General features: G+C 38.0%; 2 long non-coding RNA genes and 1 pseudogene across 2 annotated transcripts in view; 2 read left to right on the top strand and 1 right to left on the bottom strand.

The window, feature by feature from the left end:
• The window catches only part of LOC141584071 (uncharacterized), a 459,558-nt gene that overhangs the window by 172,107 nt on the left and 272,946 nt on the right, over nucleotides 1–14,505 (bottom strand). The window lies entirely within an intron of this gene.
• LOC141583933 (uncharacterized) overlaps nucleotides 1–14,505 on the top strand; it is a 128,014-nt gene that overhangs the window by 112,659 nt on the left and 850 nt on the right. The gene's annotated exons all lie outside the window — the stretch shown is intronic.
• On the top strand, nucleotides 4,053–4,963 carry LOC101028051 (homeobox protein NANOG pseudogene; annotated as a pseudogene).

The following is a 14,505-nucleotide window of genomic DNA, read 5'->3' as shown; positions in this document are numbered from 1 at the left end:
TAGATGCAAAAATCTTCAATAAAATACTGGCAAACCGATTGCAACAGCATATCAAAAAGCTCATCCACCATGATCAAGTAGGATTCATCCTGGGGATGCAAGGCTGGTTCAACATACACAAGTCCATAAACGTAATTCACCACATAAACAGAACCAAAGACAAAAACCACATGATTATCTCAATTGATGCAGAGAAGGCTTTTGACAAAATTCAACAACCTTTATGCTAAAAACCCTCAATAAACTAGGTATTGACGGAACGTATCTCAAAACAATAAAAGCTATTTACGACAAACCAACAGCCAATATCATACTGAATGGGCAAAAACTGGAAGCATTCCCTTTGAAATCTGGCACCAGACAAGGGTGCCCTCTCTCACCACTCCTATTCAATATAGTACTGGAAGTTCTAGCCAGAGCAATCAGGCAAGAAAAAGAAATAAAGGGTATCCAAATTGGAAAGGAGGAAATCAAATTGTCTCTATTTGCAGATGACATGATTGTATATCTGGAAGACCCCATCATCTCAGCCCAAAATCTCCTGAAACTGATAAACAACTTCAGCAAAGTCTCAGGATACAAAATCAACGTGCAAAAATCACAAGCATTCCTATACACCAGTAATAGACTTAAAGAGAGCCAAATCAAGAACGAACTGCCATTCACAATTGCTACAATCAACATCGTGAAAATGGCCATACTGCCCAAAGTAATTTACAGATTCAACGCTATTCCCATCAAGCTACCAATGACCTTCTTCACAGAACTGGAAAAAAACACCTTAAACTTCATATGGAACCAAAAGAGAGCCCGCATAGCCAAGTCAATTCTAAGCAAAAAGAACAAAGCAGGAGGCATCACACTACCGGACTTCAAACTATACTACAAGGCTACAGTAATCAAAACAGCATGGTACTGGTACCAAAACAGAGATATAGACCAATGGAACAGAACAGAGGCCTCAGAGGAAATACAACATACCTACAACCATCTGATCTTCGACAAACCTGACAAAAACAAGCAATGGGGAAAGGACTCCCTGTTTAATAAATGGTGTTGGGAAAACTGGCTAGCCATGTGCAGAAAGCAGAAACGGGACCCCTTCCTGACATCTCACACCAAAATTAACTCCAGATGGATTAAAGACTTAAACATCAGACCTAATACCATAAAAACCTTAGAAGAAAATCTAGGCAAAACCATTCAGGACATAGGTGTAGGCAAGGACTTCATGACCAAAACACCAAAAGCAATGGCAACAAATGCCAAAATAGACAAATTGGACTTAATCAAACTCCACAGCTTCTGCACGGCAAAAGAAACAGTCAGTAGAGTGAATCGGCAACCAACAGAATGGGAAAAAATTTTTGCAGCTTACCCATCTGACAAGGGGCTGATATCCAGAATTTACAAAGAACTAAAGCAGATCTACAAGAAAAAAACAAACAAGCCTATTCAAAAATGGGCGAAGGATATGAACAGATACTTTACAAAAGAAGACATACAGGAGGCCAACAAACATATGAAAAAATGCTCATCATCACTGGTCATCAGAGAAATGCAAATCAAAACTACATTGAGATACCATCTCACACCAATTAGAATGGCGATCATTAAAAAATCAGGAAACAACAGATGCTGGAGAGGATGTGGAGAAATAGGAACACTTTTACACTGTTGGTGGGAATGTAAATTAATTCAACCATTGTGGAAGACAGTGTGGCGATTCCTCAAGGACCTGAAAATAGAAATCCCATTTGACCCAGCAATCCCATTACTGGGTATATATCCAAAGGATTATAAATCATTCTACTACAAGGACACGTGCACACGAATGTTCATTGCAGCACTGTTTACAATAGCAAAGACCTGGAACCAACCCAAATGCCCAATGATGATAGACTGGATAGGGAAAATGTGGTACATATACACCATGGAATATTACGCAGCCATCAAAAACGATGAGTTCATGTCCTTTGTAGGGACATGGATGAACCTGGAAACCATCATTCTCAGCAAACTGACACAAGAGCAGAAAATCAAACACCGTATATTCTCACTCATAGGTGGGTGTTGAACAATGAGAACACATGGACACAGGGAGGGAAGCACTACACACTGGGGTCCATTGGGGGGAAATGGGGGAGGGGCGGGGGGGTGGGGAGGTGGGAAGAGATAGCATGGGGAGAAATGACAGATACAGGTGAGGGGACGGAAGGCAGCAAACCACACTGCCAAGTGTGTACCTATGCAACAATCTTGCATGTTCATCACATGTACCCCAAAACCTAAAATGCAATAAAAAAAAGAAAAGAAAGAAAAAACAAGCCCAAAAAGGCTGAAAATTCCAAAAACCGGAATGCCTCTTCTCCTCCAAACAATCACAACTCCTCACCAGCAAGTGAATAAAACTGGAGAATGAGTTTAACGAATTGACGAAAGTAGGCTTCAGAAGGTGGTAACAAATTCCTCTGAGCTAAAGGAGCATGTTGTATCTCAATTCAAAGAAGCTAAGAACCTTAAAAAAAAAAAAAGGTTAAAAGAATCACTAACTAGAATAACCAGTTTAGAGAAGAATATAAATGACCTGATGGAGCTGAAAAACACAGCACAAGAACTTCATGAAGCATATACAAGTATCAACAGCTGAATCAATCAAGCAGAAGAAAGGATATCAGAGATTGAAGATCAAATTATTGAAATAAAGCATGAAGGCAAGATTAGAGGAATAAGAATGAAAAGGAATGAAAAAAGCCTCCAAGAAATATGGGACTATGTGAAAAGACCAAACCTACATTTGATTAGTGTACCTGAAAATGATGGGAAGAATGGAAATGGAAACACACTTCAGGTTATTATCCAAGAGAACTTCCACTACCTAGCAAGACAGGCCAACATTTGAATTCAGTAAATACAAAAAATACCACAAAGATACTCCTTGAGAAGAACAACCCCAAGACACATAATAGATTCACCAAGGTGGAAATGAAGGAAAACATGTTAAGGGCAGCCAGAAAGAAAGGTCAGGTTAGCCACAAAGGGAAGCCCATCAGACTAACAATGGATCTCTTTGCAGAAACCCTACAAGCCAGAAGAGAGTAGGGGCCAATATTCAACATTCTTAAAGAAAATAATTTCAACCCAGAATTTCATATCCAGACAAACTAAGATTCATAAGTGAAGAAGAAATAAAATCCTTTATAGACAAGCCAATGCTGAGAGATTTTGTCATCACCAGGCCCAATTGGCATGCCTTACAAGATCCCCTGAAGGAAGCACTAAATATGGAAAGGAAAAACCAGCATCAGCCACTGCAAAAACAGCAAATTGTAAAGACCATCAACACTATGAAGAAACTGCATCAACTAGTGGGCAAAATAACCAGATAGCATCAGGATGACAGGATCAAATTCACACATAACAATATTTACCTTAAATGTAAATGGGCTAAATGCCACAATTAAAAGACATAGACTAGCAAATTGGATAATGAGTCAAGACCCATTGGTGTGCTGTATTCAGGAGACCCATCTCATGTGCAAAGACACACATAAGCTTAAAATAAAGGGAAGGAGGAACATTCACCAAGCAAATGGAAAGCAAAAAAAGCAAGGTTTGCAAAAAATTCTAGTCTCTGATAAAACAGACTTTAAGCCAACAAAGATCAAAAAAGACAAAAAAGGGCTTTATATAATGGAAAAGGGATCAATGTAACAAGAAAAGCTAACTATCCCAAATACTTATACAGCCAATTCAGGAGCACGCTGATTCATAAAGCAAGTTCTTAGAAACCTACAAAGAGACTTAGACTCCCACACAATAATAGTGGGAGATTTTAACACCTCACTGTCAATATTAGACAGATCAACAAGACAGAAAATTAACAAGGATATTTAGAATTTGAACTCAGCTCTGGACCAAGCAGACCAAATAGACATCTACAGAACTCTCCACCCCAAAGCAACAGATTATACATTCTTCAAAACAAAAGCCACCTTAGCTTTTTTCCAGTCTAGATCTTAAATTTTTTCCTCCTCTTCCCCAAAAATAGCATGAGTGTGGATCCAGCTTGTCCACAAAGCCTGCCTTGCTCCAAAGCATCTAACTATAACGACTTCACCTACACCTGTGATTTGTGGGCCTGAAAAAACTATCCATCCTTGCAAATGTCTTCTGCTGAGATGCCTCACACAGAGACTGTTTCTCCTCTTCCTTACTCCATGAATCTGCTTATTCAGGACAGCCCTGATTCTTCTACCAGTCCCAAAGGCAAACAATCCACTTCTGCAAAGGAGAGTGCCACAAAAAAAGGAAGACAAGGTCCCCATCAAGAAAGAGAAGACCAGAACTGTTTTCACATCCACCCATCTGTGTGTACTCAATGATAGATTTCAGAGACAGAAATACCTCAGCCTCCAGCAGATGCAAGAACTTTCCAACATCTTGAACCTCAGCTACACACAGGTTAAGACCTGGTTCCAGAACCAGAGAATGAAATCTAAGAAGTGGCAGAAAACAACTGGCGAAAGAATAGCAATGGTGTGACTCAGGCCTCAGTACCTACCTACCCCAGCCTCTACTCTTTCTACCACCAGAAATGTCTAGTGAACATGACTGGGAATCTTCCAATATGAAGCAACCAGACCTGGAGCAATTCAACCTGGAGCAACCAAACCTGTAATATCCAGTTCTGCAGCAACCACTCCTGGAATGCTGAGACCTGGTGCACCCAGTCCTGAAACAATCAGGCCTGGAACAGTCCCTTCTATAACTGTGGAGAGGAATCTCTGCAGTCCTGTATGCAGTTCCAGCCAAATTCTCCTGCCAGTGACTTGGAGGTTGACTTGGAAAGTGCTGGGGAAAGCCATATGTAACACAGCAGACCACTAGGTATTTGAGTACTTCAGAAACCATGGATTTATTCCTAAACTACTCCATGAACATGCAACCTGACGATGTGTGAAGAAGAGTGAAATTGATATTACTCAATTTCATTCTGGGCACTGGCTGAATCCTTCCTCTCCCTCCTTCCCTCTCTTATATGATTTTTCTTTTTTGGAAACCACATGTCCTGGTTTCCATTATGCCTATCCAGTCAATTTGATGGAGGGTGGGGTATGGTTGGAGCTTAATCAGAGAGGTTTCTTTCTTTTTTCCTATTGGAGCTTCCTGGAAAAAAGACATTTTAATAACCTTGGCTGCTAAGGACAACATGATAGAAGCTGTCTCTGGCTATAGATAAGTAGATCTAATACTAGTTTGGATATGTTTAGGGTTTAGAATTTAACCTCGAAAATAAGAAATAAAAGTACAAATTCATATGATGAAGGTATATTCCTATTGTTTGGGATTGGGAGGTTTTACTTACTTTTTAAAAGACTATTGAGGCTGGATGAGGTGGCTCACACCTATAATCCCAGCACTTCTTTGGGAGGCCAAGGCAGGAAGATCACCTCAGGTTAGTAGTTTGAGACCAGTCTGGCCAACATGGTGAAACCCCATATTTACTGAAATACAAAAATTAGCCAGGTACGGTGGCAGGCACCTGTAATCCCAGATACTCAGGAGACTGAGGCAGGAGACTAGCTTGACCCCAGAAACTGGAGGTTGTAATGAGCTGAGATTGCACCACAGCAATCCAGCCTCATTTCTATTGCTTGGTGACAGAGCTAGACTTCATCTCAAAAACAACCACTTTTCCTTTTTTAAAAAAATACATTCTTCTCAGCACCATATTGCACTTACTCTAAAATTGACCACATAATTGGAAGTAAAACATTCCTCAGCAAATGCAAAAGAACAGAAATCATAATAAACAGTCTCTCAGACCACAGTGCAATCAAATTATAACTCAGGATTAAGAAACTCACTCAAAGCTGCACCAATACATGGAAACTGAACAAGCTACTCCTGAATAACTACTGGGTAAATAATGAAATTAAGGCGAAAATAAATAAGTTCCATGAAACCAATGAGAACAAAGACACAACATACCAGAATCACTGGGATATAGCTAAAGCAGTATTTAGAGGGAAATTTATAGCACTAAATGCCCACATGAGAAAGTGGGAAAGATGTAAAATCAACACCCTAATATCACAATTGAAAGAACCAGAGAAGCAAGAGCAAACAAATTCAAAACTAGTTGAAGACAAGAAATAACTAAGATCAGAGCAGAACTGAAGGAGACAGAGGCACAAAAAAACCCTTCAGAAAAATCAATGAATCCAGAAGCTGGTTTTTTGAAAAGATTAACAAAATAGACTGCTAGCCAGACTAATAAAGAAGAAAAGAGAGAGGAATCAAATAGACACAATAAAAAATGATAAAGAGCATCTCACCACTGATCCCACAGAAATACAAACTACCATCAGAGAATACTATAAACATCTCTGCACAAATAAACTAGAAAAACAAAAAGAAATGGGTAAATTCCTCGACACATACACCCTTCCAAGACTAAACCAGGTAGAAGTCGAATCCCATAATAAACCAATTGCAAATTCTGAAATTGAAGCAATAATTAATAGCCTACCAACCAAAAAAAAAGCCCACTATCAGATGGATTCCCAGCTGAATTTTACTAGAATTACAAAGAGGAGCTGGTACCATTCCTTCTGAAACTATTCCAAACAATAGAAAAAGAGGGACTTATCCATAACTCATTTTATGAGGCCAGCATCATCCTGATACCAAAACCTGGCAGAGACAAAACAAAACAAAAAAATTTTAGGCCAGTATCCATGATGAACATCAATGTAAAAATCCTCAATAAAATACTGGTAAACCAAATCCAGCAGCACATCAAAAAGCTTATCCATCACAATCAAGTAGGCTTCATCCTGAGATGCAAGGCTGGTTCAACATATGCAGGTCAATAAACGTAATCCATCACATAAACAGAACCGATGACAAAAACCACATGATTATCTCAATAGATGCAGAAAAGGCCTTCAATAAAATTTAACACTTCTTTATGCTAAAAACTCTCAACAAACTAGATATTGATGGAACATATCTCAAAATAACAAGACCTATTTATGACAAACTCATGGCCAATATCATACTGAATGGGCAAAAACTGAAAGCACTCCCTTTGAAAACTGGCACAAGACAAGAATGCCCTCTCTCATCACTCCTATTCAACATAGTATTGGAAGTTCTAGCCAAAGAAATCAGGCAGGAGAAAGATATAAAGTGTATTCAACTAGGAAGAAAGGAAGTCAAATTGTCTCTGTTTACAGGTTATATGACTGTACATTTAGAAAACCCCATAGTCTTAGCCCCAAATCTCCATAAACTGATAAGCAACTTCAGGCAAGTCTCAGATACAAAATCAATGTGCAAAAATCACAGACATTCCTCTACACCAATAACAGACAAACAGAGAGCCAAAGCATAACTGAGCTCCCATTCACAATTGCTACAAAGAGAATAAAATACCTAGGAATAAAACTAACAAAGGAAGTAAAAAAAGATCTCTTCAAGGAGAACTACAAACCACTGCTCAAGGAAATAAGAGAGAACACAAACAAATGAAAAAACATTTCAAGCTCATGGATAGGAAGAATCAACATCGTGAAAAGTAATTTATAGATTCAATGCTATTCCCATCAAGCTGCCATTGACTTTCTTCACAGAATTAGAAAAAACTACTTTAAATTTCATATGGAACCAAAAAACAGCCCATATAGCCAAGAAAATCCTAAGCACAAAGAACAAAGGTGGAGGCATCACATTACCTGACTTCAAACTATACTACGAGGCCACAGTAACCAAAACAGCATGGTACTGGTACCAAAACAGACATATAGAACAAGGGAACAGAACAGAGGCCTCAGAAATAATGCCACACATCTACAACCATCTGATCTTTGACAAACATGACAAACACAACCAATGGAGAAAGGATTCCCTGTTTAATAAATGGTGATAATAAAACTGGCTAGCCATACACAGAAAACTAAAACTAGACCCCTTCCTTACACATTATATAAAAATTAATTCAAGATTGCTTAAAGACTTTTATGTAAAACCATAAAACCATAAAACACCCTAGAAGAAAACCTAAGTAATACCATTCAGGACATAGGAATGGGCAAAGACTTTATGACTAAAACACCAAAAGCAATGGCAACAAAAGCCAAAATTGACAAATAGGATCTAATTAAACTAACAAGCTTCTGCACAGCAAAAGAAACTATCATCACAGTGAACAGGAAACCTACAGAATGGAAGAAAATTTTTGCAGTCTATCCATCTGACAAAAAGCTAATATTCAGAGTCTACAAATTTGTAAGAAAAAAACAACCCCATCAAAACGTGGGTGAAGGATATGAACAGGCACATTTTAAAAGAAGACATTTATGCAAATAACAAACATATGATAAAAAGCTCATCATCACTGGTCACTAGAGAAATGCAAATGAAAACCACATTGAGAGACTATCTCACTCGAGTTAGAATGTGATCATTCAAAAGTCATGAAACAACAGATGCTAGAGAGGATGTGAAGAAATAGGAATGCTTTTACAGTGTTGGTGGGAGTGTAAACTAGTTCAATCATTGTATAAGATAGCGTGGCAATTCCTCAAGGATCTGGAACCAGAAATACTATTTGACCCAGCAATCCCATTTCTGGGTATACATGCAAATGATTATAAATCATTCTACTCTAAAGACAAATGCATATATATGTTTATTGCAGCACTAAAAGCACTATTTACAACAGCAAAGACTTGGAACCAACCAAAATGCCCATCAATGATAGACTGGATAAAGAAAATGTGACACATATACACCATGGAATACTATGCAACCATAAAAAGGATGAATTCTTGTCCTTTGCAGGGGCATGGGTGAAGCTTGAAACCATCATTATCAGCAAACTGACACAAGACCAGAAAAGGAAACACCAAACGTTCTCACTCAAAGTGGGAGTTGAGCAATGAAAACACATAGACACAGGAAGGGGAACATTACACACTGGGGTCTGTTGGGGGTTGGGACGCTAGGGGAGGAATAGCATCAGGAGAAATACCTAATGTAGATGGCAGGTTGATGGGTGCAACAAACCACCATGGCATATGTATACTTATGTAACAAACCTGCATGTTCTGCACATGTATCCCAGAACTCAAAATACAATTTTTTTAAAATGAAGTCTTACAGATTGATTCTCATTTATTGGCTAGTGATAAGCTAAAAAATGAATATCCCTGCCTGTCCAAACAGCACAAAGGGGATAAAAATTTCCCTGCAAGCACTGCATAAATCAGTGTGTCAATGTCAATGAAGAGTGGAAATTACGTACCTAGTTCCAGTGCTTCTCTATGTTGCCTTAGTTTCCTGATCTATAACATAGGGATAATAAAGTTTTTGCCACACAGAGTTGTTGTGAAAATTAAATGAAATAATGTATATAAATCCTTATAACTGCCTAGCACACTGAACAAGGGCTACCTACCTAAGTGTAAGTAGGATTCAAATTATCAGATTGTCGGCATTTGCTATTTTTAATTCTTCCTTCCTGATTCTTGCTCTCTCCAAGACTGCTTCACAGCCAGAATATTTGTTTTCAAATTCTGACTTCATTAGAAGTACATGAACTTACATTGAAGAGCGACTATACCAGGTTCATGTAGGCAATATATAAGAGTCCCAAAAGTGGATGATGATGTAAATTAAAGAAATCTCCTTTATTGGAATGATTGGATTCGTCGGACAGATAAGCAGAGCATTGCTCCACTGAAGATAAGGTGATCCCTAAGATGTTCCCAATGATTTCAGAACTCCTTACCCTAAGCACACAGATATACACTCATACTCTACCCAATGCCACACCACACACACCAGAAAACGCACCTGCACACATACATACACACCTCATACACCAGGCAACACATGCACACATGCACACACCACCACTACCACATACACACACTGCCAAAAACTTTTGTAGCAGTAAGAAGGGAATAGACTGAAACTGGAACATACAGGCTTGTGGCAAAATTGTAACAACATCTCCACAGCTTTCGATTTATATTTCTTCAGCCAATATTAAACACTCTACAAGACACATTCTTTCATTTGATACTGACTTCAATCCGTGACTTCCCTCTTAAGAATTCCACGACTTTTTAACCCTATAATAAAGCCTTCTGACCTGCAGCCTCCTGAAGAGACACATAAAAAAACTTGTGAAAGACTTGATGGTAATGAATGCAATCCTAAATGCTCCACAAACATGACTGAATTTAATCTTCACAATTAACCTTTTAAGGACTGTTTAATGAATGAAGTGGGTTTTGAATTCAGGCTGACTTAGACTGTACAAGCCCATATTTCTACTCCTGCCTCAGCCTCCCAGGTAGCTTTCACTACAGGCATGCATATCACCATGGCCCAGCTAATTTTTGTAGATTTTGCAGAGACAAGGTTTCAACATGTTGTCCAGGATGGTCTTGAACTCCTGGGCTCAACTGTCCTCTCGCCTCGGCCTCCCAAAGTGCTGGGATTACCAGCATGAGCCACCAAGCCTGGCTTAAAACAACTGATCTCTTAAACATGACTTGAGTTATTCAAAATTAACCAACTAAATAGTAGTAATAGAATTTCCCACTTTGGGACAGAAAACAACTTGATACTTTGTACCCAAACAGATAACTCATTCAAATCCTATAATATCCATTTCTTCCAAGCAGAAGGAAATTCTATCAGTGGTAGCTCATATCCTCTTTTATTACAAGAGATGAATAAAATAGATTTGTGCATTTTGGGGGATTTAAAGCCTAGCAATAGAATTACAGTCTTTATACCTTTTGACAATGACCCTGATACTGCATAAATGTCACCAGTGAATGAAAACTAATTATAGTTCTTCCAGGCTAAAAAGCAGCAGCTGAATACCACTAATTACGCAATGAAGCTAACAGTACCACTAAAAACACTGGCAATAAATGTATTCACAGGGAAGACAAATAAAGAATAAATGCAGCAAATCAACCATTGTAGAAAAAAATGGCAAATGCTGAAATCTTCCCCCATTACACAAAAATTTTAAATAAGCATTTATTCATTTTATTATTATATGACGATTACTTCTGTCTCAGCACAAAAGTAATTTTCGTAGCCAACACATACCCCCAAATGCCCAAATGCATCTTTAACACATATTGATGGTTGTTGAGTTTAGAATTAATGGAGATATGCCTAGGCTCAGATGGCAAACAGCTAGAGTTGACATTCAGTTACGCCAGTAATCATAGACCAGTTTGTAAGATCACAGTTATCCAAATGATCAAGAAGGAAAGAAAAAATGAGGTTTTGTTTGGATTTGGGAGAAATAATTGCAATTCAACTTTGTTAACCTGGCTAAGTTATTCTTCCACACAGACTTCTATTCTAGTCAAATTAGATGCTACATAAAATCCTAAGGATTCAATTGGGACCATATGCCAATTTTATCCTTAATATGGTCTGATTCAGGAGAGACTAAGTGGAGAAAAAGAAATGCTGTTAATTTGATTATAAACCTATCATAGCTGGGTATCTATCTGAAGAGTGCCATAGGCATCATTGCTGTTGCCAGGGAGCATTAGTCCCAGAGTGAGTGTGGGATGAGAAATGTGAATCTGCTCTCACCCCCCACCTTGGCTCAGTTTTCCTGTGTTTCTTGAGCATCTCACTTGTTATGGACTATTTAAGGGACTTTCAAGGGTAATTTGGTAAATTTAACTTTATGTGATTTTTGCCTTACATGCCCTCTTTAGAATCTAGTTGTTGTAAGGAGATCATTAAAACTGAAGGTGAGTTTCTCTATAATAATGTATATTTTATGTAAAGGGGCTGAGGATTTTAATATAGTCTTAATAGTTTGAGTTGGGGTAAGTACTAACGTCTATAGAAAGAAAGTTGCATATGTTTGTAATATTTCATTGGAGGAATAGATAGAAATGGTGAAACTAATATTAGAATAAGAGACAGCAAACTAATATTAGAATAAGTTAAGACAGCTAGGCCTAACTCTGAAATTACTTATATATGACCTTGAAAAGTCACTTATAGTTTATTTACCTTACAAAATAAGGAAGTGGGAAAGAAAGAAACAAAAGAAAAAGTGAAGATCGAAGAATCCAACACCTTTTTTATGTCACTAGCAGGAAACAGTTTCTTCTTATACCAAGATCTGAATAATAAAGAGCTACCTCCAAACACAGTGCAGGGTCATTGCAGATCCTCAATGGACAAGCATAAAACAGGCCTGACTCCACAGAATGGGACGATCAAAATCTCTTGGGCTTCACGCAGAGGGAAGTGGGGCTTAGAAAGAGTACAAAACTACGAAAACAATTAGCTACAAAAATGACTATGGATTCTGAATGAGTAAAGCTATGAAAGTAAGTTGCAAATTTTAGAAGCTCCTGAAGAACAAACTAAAGATCAACTTTGAAAATAAAATGTCAGTTACTTTGCTTCCACGGCAAAGGAGAGCCTAATAAATCAAGAAACAAATTCCGTGGGCCTTTCAGAGCTAAACAGCAAAAGCTGAAGTATCGTCTATATTGGGGGGATTCCTAGATAACAAGTTCTGATCACTTAAGGACAGGATGGCAAATTCTTTAGAACTGATCATTGTTCCCTCCATTGCAAGAGATCCAGTACACTTTCAAAGAGGCCAGGCATCTCTGTTAGGCACAGGGTCACATGGGAGGAACTTCCACACACTTACACTTAGGAGTTGGTAAAACTTTCCTGTAACAATACAAATAGCCTTAGTTGTCTTTTATGTGACAATTATTTTGTAACATAAATTTGAAAATCAACATTTTCTCAATTTTATTTTATAATTAAAATCAAATTATATGAATCAGTATCTATCTGATACCTTATCTGATATTATTCACTATAATATGAATAGACTTAACACTACTGGACTGTACACTTAAAAATAGTTAAGATCATTAATTTTATGTTATGTAATTTTTTAGCACAATTAAATTTTTAAAAAATTTTAATAAGCAACAATAATTTAGAAAAATTTCTTTCAGCTTCACTATTCATTATTGGTAATGTACATTTTTAGGATTGTTGTGAAATTGGGTCAAACTGTATAAGTGAAGTTCTTTTGAGTTTGGCTGTGCAAAAACACACAATAATAATAATAATCTTAAATACTCCAGATTGTTGACTCTTTTTAACTAGTTTGAAGTTGATGATCTCACTGTAGCTGCACATAAGTTTTATTTTATCTCCAGCTATGTCAATATTTATATCAAAATACCAAGAAATCTAAATCTTTTTCCAATGTTTTCATATGTTTCATTCCTCTTCATTAATTGGATTATCCAAAATATAAAATCCTATTTATTATCTCTTCCCAAAATGTATCTCTTCCCCTAATTACCATCAATTACTGCTTTGAATGTGATTATTTAAATATCATACTTTTTTTTTTCTGAGAATCTCACTCTGTAGCCCAAGCTGGAGTGCAGTGATGTGATCTCAGCTCACTGCAACCTCCACCTCCCAGGCTAAATCAATTCTCATGCCTCAGACTCTGGAGTAGCTGGGAGTACAGGTGTGCACCACCATACCTGTTTAATTGTTTTTTCTTTTTTTAAGTAAAGATAAAGTTTCACCGTGTTCCCCAGGGTGGTCTCAAACTCCTAAGCTCAGGCAATCCGCCCACCTCGGCCTCCCAAAATGTTGGGATTACAGATGTGAGCCAGCGTGCCTGGCCAATTTTTTTAAAAAATATTCTATCTTTCTCTGACTATCCTCTCAGCTCCCTAAAATTTAAATTTAAAGATGATGAAAGAAGGGTTTATTGAATCATTACAAAACATTTTTCCAAAATGCAGTTCAAATGGAGTATTTGACCTTTATAAATTATTTTGAACAAAGGTTTTTAAAAATCTATGCAGTGTTTTGGTTTCTCTTTCAAGCATCCTTAAGTCATTAAACCCACATTGCAAGGCATGAACCACTTTCAAGTTCAAATCATCCCATTACCCACTGCCCCCCAAAGACAATCCAAGTTTACCCTAACCAAGCAAAGAACAAGAAATGCAAAAAAGGACAAAACTCTCTACCGAAGTAGTCCACAGGCTCTCAAACTGTGGAGGTGGGAAGACAGGAGAGCCAGATGCCAGCACCTCCCACTGAGCAGAGTTAGCACCAAGATTTGGGAGACAGGAAGAGAGGTGATCTTTGCTGCATAGCATCCAGGGAAAATGACTTTCAGGCAGATATGGCCTTTCAAAGGGAGGTTCCTGAGAAAGGAAAAGACAATTAGCTAGTTTTTTAGTAGTAAAAGAATTCACCTCACGGTGGCTCACTCCTGTAATCCCAGCACTTTGGGAGGCAGAGGAGGGTGGATCACAAGGTCAGGAGTTCAAGACCAGCCTGGCCAACATGGTGAAACCCCATCTCTACTAAAAATACAAAAATTAGCCAGGCGTGGTGACACACGCCTGTCATCTCAGCTACTCAGGAGGCTGAGGC

Source organism: Saimiri boliviensis, chromosome 3 (genome assembly GCF_048565385.1).
Source record: "Saimiri boliviensis isolate mSaiBol1 chromosome 3, mSaiBol1.pri, whole genome shotgun sequence".
Classification (NCBI taxonomy): domain Eukaryota; kingdom Metazoa; phylum Chordata; class Mammalia; order Primates; family Cebidae; genus Saimiri; species Saimiri boliviensis.
This window is presented reverse-complemented; position numbering and strand designations above follow the sequence as displayed.